The 7,500-nt window shown below is 41.3% G+C and overlaps 1 pseudogene; it reads right to left on the reverse strand.

The window, feature by feature from the left end:
* Positions 1–5,774: 5,774 nt before the first annotated feature.
* On the reverse strand, positions 5,775–6,665 carry LOC147030934 (uncharacterized; annotated as a pseudogene).
* Positions 6,666–7,500: the final 835 nt, after the last annotated feature.

Genomic DNA, 7,500 nt, shown 5'->3' on the forward strand with positions numbered 1-7,500 from the left:
GCCTTAGAGGCATGCGGTTTTCAGAACCGCAACAATATATTGGTCTGGTGTTCATGTGGCACAGGCACGATGGGCTGAATGGCCTCCTCCTGTATCTAAATTCCTTGTATAATATGTTCACCTCCTGTATGTCGATTGGACAGTTCCACAACAGATGCAGAGTTTCCAATTTGATCCACGACTTGCCCAGTGAGCCATTTACTGTGGGGCCATGGTCAGGATTCAGCACGAAAACAGGACCGAACACATTGATGACTCGTGGAACTCAGGTCCTGTCATGGTACCACTACTGTTTCAACTTGTGGTCAATAACTCTGGACGAACCATTGGGATGGATCAAGGCTAAGCATGCCTTTATCACTCGACTGAACATGTGTCACAGATGTGTGTAGATAACGTGTAACAATCTGGTCTGCAGAGAAGAACCATCACTAACCATTATAAGACCACTCTTGATCACCTGCACAGCTCTCTCAGCTTGACCATTTGAAGCGTGTTTAAAGGTAGTACTGCGATTATGCTTGATACCATTCTGTTTCAAGAAACCATGAATGCAGCAGAGGTGAAACATGAGCCATCATCACTAACCACACAATCAGGTAAACCATATTCTTGTGTATGGCAGCTTGGTTGCCCAGTTGCATCATTTTGTTGGGGCATGGCTCTGCTACTGATGCAGTGCGCCTACACCAGTACACTGGTACTCATTGAACCGACCCCGAAGGATGACAGGCTGAGTCAACCCCACCTGGTGTTAATTCAGTGGCCAACGGGGCTTGAACTCGGGACCCTCGGGACCCTAAGATCCCAAGCCAGCCACCCTAACCGCTAAGCCAACACCAGGCTTATCGGTAAACCATGAGTGGAAACCATGGCATGTGAACTCTCAACAGAGATTACAGAAACAAGTCATTGAAACATTAATATTTTTTCATGTAAAAGGATGTAGGGATGGTTTCACATGATAATTTATTGTGACCATCTCTACCTCATTGACATACTTTTTGGGATACTATCCTTTTACATCAAAAAAATATATATTATGTGTATCCTTAAAGATAGAAGGCAACACACAAATTCGATTGTTCATGTTTCGAGTGGAAAATAAGGGCAGAGAGAGAGAAGCGTTTTGTCACTCGTTTCCTTTTGGAGCAATGATCGTGCAGCCTGTAAACAGATGGATCCATGAATTAAAAAAATATAACGGACAAGAATTTGAATTAAAATGTCCAGAAATTTGTTGAGACCGAGATGATTGACTTGTTGGGTTGTGGTTTTCCCAATGAATGTGATTTCCTGGTCATTTCGATCCAATCTCATGACAGGCAATTTTCTTCTTTTGGCCAGGACATTTGATGTCATGTAAGCTCCTGCGCCATTCCACCGAGTTCCAGGAGCTTGAGCTGGTGTGTTGGGACTTCAAAAGTGGCGACAAAGATGGACAGCACAGGTCAGGGGAACGAGTGCATGTTTGACAGGTTGATGAGTGAGGAGATGAAAAAGCGGACGCGGAATAATCATCTTCGGTTTTTAAAATCGATCGACATGGCTTGGCATACAAAAGGTTGAAAAAGCCCTTGTCTCAGCAAGACGGCGAGCCATTTATTATATTGGCCATCTCGCAATGTCGCATTAAATTAACAAGGACACGTAAACATGAGCAGCAGTCTTTGTGGGCAGATCAGATGCCTCACAACCTGATGTCGATTCCCAGCTAACAGACTGATGTTGGGTTAACGGTGCTCCAACGTCAGCATTGCTGTTGGTCAAGTGTAATTTTCTTCATTTGGCCAACGTTAGCACTTCTTCCATCACTTTTATGCCATGTGGCTACCGTTTCACCAACGTTGAACCAAAAGTTGGAAATCTTCTTGCAACCATTCCTACGTTTGCCAATGTTGGGCCAGCATCATGTGCTGGCTGGGTTGGTTTTCAACTGACACAACATGTTGAACACCGACAAAAATCAGCCTTGTGCCATACAAAAATTGGCTTTGTTCCATACAAAAATCAACTTTGTCCGATACAAAAATCAGCCTTGTCCCATACAAAAATCGGCTTTGTTCCATACAAAAATCAACCTTGTCCGATACAAAAATCAGCCTTGTCCCATACAAAAATCGGCTTTGTTCCATACAAAAATCGGCTTTGTTCCATACAAAAATCAACCTTGTCCGATACAAAAATCAGCCTTGTCCCATATAAAAATCGGCTTTGTTCCATACAAAAATCGACTTTGTTCCATACAAAAATCAGCCTTGTCCCACACAAAAATTGGCTTTGTTCCATACAAAAATCAGCCTTGTGCCATACAAAAATCGGCTTTGTTCCATACAAAAATCAGCCTTGTCCGATACAAAAATCAGCCTTGTCCCAAAAAAAAATCGGCTTTGTTCCATACAAAAATCAGCCTTGTCCGATACAAAAATCAGCCTTGTCCCATACAAAAATCGGCTTTGTTCCATACAAAAATCAACCTTGTCCGATACAAAAATCAGCCTTGTCCCATATAAAAATCGGCTTTGTTCCATACAAAAATCGACTTTGTTCCATACAAAAATCAGCCTTGTCCCATACAAAAATCGGCTTTGTTCCATACAAAAATCAGCCTTGTCCGATACAAAAATCAGCCTTGTCCCCCCAAAAAATCGGCTTTGTTCCATACAAAAATCGGCTTTGTTCCATACAAAAATCGGCTTTGTTCCATACAAAAATTGGCTTTGTTCCATACAAAAATCAGCCTTGTTCCATACAAAAATTGGCTTTGTTCCATACAAAAATCAACCTTCTCTGATACAAAAATCAGCCTTGTCCCATACAAAAATCGGCTTTGTTCCATACAAAAATCGGCTTTGTTCCATACAAAAATCAACCTTGTCTGATACAAAAATCAGCCTTGTCCCATACAAAAATCGGCTTTGTTCCATACAAAAATCGGCTTTGTTCCATACAAAAATCAGCCTTGTCCCAAACAAAAATCGGCTTTGTTCCATACAAAAATCAGCCTTGTGCCATAAAAAATCGGCTTTGTCCCATACAAAAATCGGCCTTGACCCATACAAAAATCGGCCTTGTCCCATACAAAAATTGGCCTTGTCCCATACAAAAATTGGCCTTGTCCCATACAAAAATCGGCTTTGTCCCATACAAAAATCGGCCTTGACCCATACGCATGTCGGCCTTGTCCCATACAAAAATCGGCCTTGTCCCACACAAAAATCGGCCTTGACTCGTACAAAAATCGACCTTGTCCCATACGCACGTCGGGCTTGACCCATACAAAATCGGCCTTGTCCCATACAAAAATCGGCCTTGTCCGATACTAAAATCAGCCTTGTCCCAAACAAAAATCGGCTTTGTTCCATACAAAAATCAGCTTTGTCCCATACGCATGTTGGGCTTGACTCGTACAAAAATCGGCCTTGACACATACAAATATCGGCTTTGTTCCATACAAAAATCGGCTTTGTCCCATACAAAAATCAGCCTTGACCCATACGCACGTCGGCCTTGTCCCATACAAAAATCGGCCTTGACACATACAAAAATCAGCTTTATCCAACACAAAAATCGGCTTTGTCCCATACGCACGTCAGCCTTGTCCCATACGCACGTCGGCCTTGTCCCACACAAAAATCGGCCTTGGCCCACACAAAAATCGGCTTTGTTCCATAGATAAATCGGCCTTGTCCTTGCTACGTCCCATGCGAAGAGTGGCCACGTCCGATGTGAAAACCAGTCATCTTGACCCAGCTATAAACTATCCCCCTTGTTTCGCATGCAGGGCGATGTGTCTGTGTGTGCCGTCCCGTGAAAACCTCACGCTGTCTTTTATGAAGATTCGGCGAGTTGTCGCCAGTACTCTGCACAGTACGAATTCCTCCCAGCAAGCCTTGTCAGCCAGTTTATGAACATTATACCACGAGCTGAAGCCTGTGGTAAAATGCAGCACCATATAAAAAAGAAAGCCATTTATTATTGTGCTGTTTGAAAGAGCTAAAAAAATTAGAGGTTATCTATTTCTTCACAGCAAATAATTTTTTTGGAGCAATGGAATCAGTGGTCTGCTGCCTATACACTGCCCCGGTTCAATTTTAATTGTGGTCTGATTGAAAAAAATATTATTTTCCTGTCGGTTTGGATTAATTTTAAACAACTTTTACGTAATTTGTTTTTTTTTCTCTCTGAGGAGCGTTTCCTTGTTTTAGGGTGGGATACAGACAGATGGTATTAGCCTATTATCAGCGGTTCACATAACTGGTACTCAGGTACTCATGCACGGTTAAAAAAAAACAAAAAACAACTAAATGTTAACTTCAAAAATGCTTAGAAAACTCAAAATCGTATCAGCACAACAGAGGCTTTTGATGGAATGTTTTCTCATCTCGTGTCAATAAGATTCCTCCATGATAATTCTGATAGACTGTAATTTCAAAGTGTAAGTGTACAAAATTAAGTTTATAAATTATAAGATTATAAGTCAGATTACAATTTGTAACATGTAAGATTAAAAAAAAAAGAAAAAAGAACATGAGAGTGAATAGGAAGAAGAGGGGGGTTTCTCAGCTCGTTTCGGTGAGATTCTTCCATGATAATTTCTGCAATTAATTTCAAGTGATTTCAAAATTTAAATGCACAAAATTCAATTTTCAAATTATAACAATTTAATTTATAAGCTATAGCGCGAGCAAAGAGCGTGGACAATGCCGAAAGCAGAGAGTTGTTGTGGGTCGTTAGTTGGGACGTAAAATCCTAACTATAAAATAACTCCGCAGCACACGTACAATTAATTCCCATTAGACTAGGGACGGGACCCTAACTAGAAACACATACTTACCGATATAACTGATCTCGAAGGACTCTGGCTGTTGTGTGCAGTAAGCTTCCAAATTCGTAACAAGATATGCCGATAGTTACCATTATACCAACGCTTTTCTCAAATCTGATACCTTGAGCCGTGCATGGCATCTTTCATTTGCACCATGATGGCCTTTCTTTTTTCAACATTGTTGTTCTATTTTTTTTATATCCTGCAGAAGGTTTGACACATAAAACGTCACGTTCTCCTCGCTTTCAAAGGTGGTTATCAAACTCCGATCATCATATTGTTGATTTCACCCATAAGGGTTTTTATGTGGATTTTCACCTGCCATCCAGGGCAAGTTATTAGGGCAATAGGCTATGTCTGTCAACGTTTAATTGAACTACTTGGTTACAGCCATCATTGGGTCGGTTTCTATTTTTAAAAAAAATTGAAAGTTGCAAGTCTCCCCCCCCCCCCCCATTTATTTTCCTTTTGATGAGAAAACACCACTGGTGAAGTTTCAGACAAATCGAACTATGTTTAGGGGTCGCTACCGGACATTGAAATTTCAGAATAAAAAAAAATACCAATAACCCAAAGTAAGAAAAAGAAAATCTACTGAATTGAATAATTTCTGGATAAAAAGTAATACAGGTCATGAATTTACAATCATTCGGCATTTATTTCATCAATTTTCAATTTTGACATCACTGAATACTTGCATAATTAATGCATTGAATAATTTCACAACTCGTGCAAAAGTTGTTTCTTGCAGGTCGGCATTTTCCTTCGATGCTCTGAAACAACCTGGAGCAAATATTGTTTTTCGTCCTCGTTGGAAGTGAGTATTTCATTGTATTCCATCATTATAACTACTCCACGTTCTGCATTGTCGTTCACTGCTTTGAGTTTTGAGACGATAGCCAGTGCTGCATTGTAACTTTCGCTCTGATGCCGTGTTACTGGGTCATCATTCAAAAAAGCCATCGGCAATTCCAGGAACACGAAAAAAACGTTGTGAATTTTGAGTTGCGAAATCCCACAGTTCTCTTCTTGGAATATCGTGAACTAGTACAGCAGTTCGTTTGCTTGGATAATGGTCCAATTCTGTTCCATCTCCCTGGGTTATCGCAGCGCTAATTCTTGCCTTAGTTTCAGCAGAAACCTTATCATCAAATAGAGCGATTGGAATTAGTTCCTCACTCAGGTACCATAAATGTCCGGAGAACTTCTTCACAGCAATTCTCGAAATTTCCTCATTCACGATTTTATATGATTCCAGTTTCTTCAAAAATTCCCGGTCGTTTGCGGGAGCTCTGACGGCACTTGGAGCGGTAAACCAATGTTTAATGTAAATCCCAATCACAAACACAGTTAAATTCCGCATTCCTTTTTCCTCTCGTTTAGTTAGTTTGAATTGTTTTCTGAATAGAAAGATTTTGGTTCCATATATGGCTTTCACCATCCAGCGGGCCCGGTGCAAGGCCCCAGGAAGCATGAATCGAATTCCTCTCTCCGGGACGCCACCGAGTGCGATTATTGAGAGTTCCAATAGTTCGTTATAATCATCACGGGGCTGGTATTTTTTAAATTGCTCTTTTGCAAATAATATCGTAAATCATCAACACTCACAAATTCTTGCTTCATTGTCATCTACAGTCAAAATTTCAAATTTCACCTGGTCGATGAATTGCCACTGGCCTTGAAATCTCTTGAACAAGGCGATGTCAGGTCCCGTTGAAGGACCAAGGCAAGTAACTGTGACTACATCCAGGACACTTTCGTGCACGTGGTGACGACAGACAAAATGCAACATTTGATGTCCCAATTTCTGTTCTCATCGAACACATGCACCGTTCATGACCAGTGTTACTACTGGTGGTATCAAAGCATTGACATTTTACTCGGTCTTCCAATCCCCATTGTTCCCGTGTCGTGTGGATGGCGTTAGCCATCAATGCACCAGTTCCACCTGGAAGTTTTGGTCCCCCTGCTGGACATCGGCTCCTGACACAATAATTGGTAGACAATCCACCAGGTCTTTCCCAGTTAAATCTGGAAGTAACTTGCCGTCCCAGTGCACCATGAGTGGCACTGTGGGTTTGAATTCTGCCTTCAATGATTCAGAAATCTTCTGTCGATGTACTTGTCGCTGTTTTCTGATTGTTGACCTATTGATAGCGAAGTCGTTTAGGTCGTGGCCCAGACTTTGCGCCACTGAGGCCAAGATAAATGTAGCTTTGCAGTCACTGACTTTAGCCCGATGAAGTGAAGCCGCCGGGTTTGGTGTTGGAACCGATTTTCGAGCCCTTTTGGACGTCGATGTGGATGTCCCTGGGCGAGGTGATTTCCAGATATCTACATCATCTTCCTCAGTTCCACTGCTTGTTGAGTCCATAATATCTGCGACACTCTCTTCGGCACATCTTTGAACTTCTTTTATCCCTCGATTTTGTATTTGTGTGTCAAACATTTTTCATCGTTTTTCTTTCTTTGCTAAATCTGGATCAACTTCACTCATGTATCCTCGTCTCCCGTCCTCCCTTTGAGCAATTACAAACAATTTATCCTCTTCTATGATGATCATATCTGAAGCATTTTGGTGTACAATGTCCATCAAATCACCCAGGTCTTCAGAGAACTTGTTTTCCTTGTCTATGTGAGTTTGTGACCTTTTAGTTTTATTGTTCTTGTTT

The sequence above is a fragment of the Eptatretus burgeri genome, chromosome 3 (genome assembly GCF_056783735.1).
Source record: "Eptatretus burgeri isolate ZD-2024b chromosome 3, Ebu_testis_v1, whole genome shotgun sequence".
Taxonomy (NCBI): Eukaryota; Metazoa; Chordata; class Myxini; order Myxiniformes; family Myxinidae; genus Eptatretus; species Eptatretus burgeri.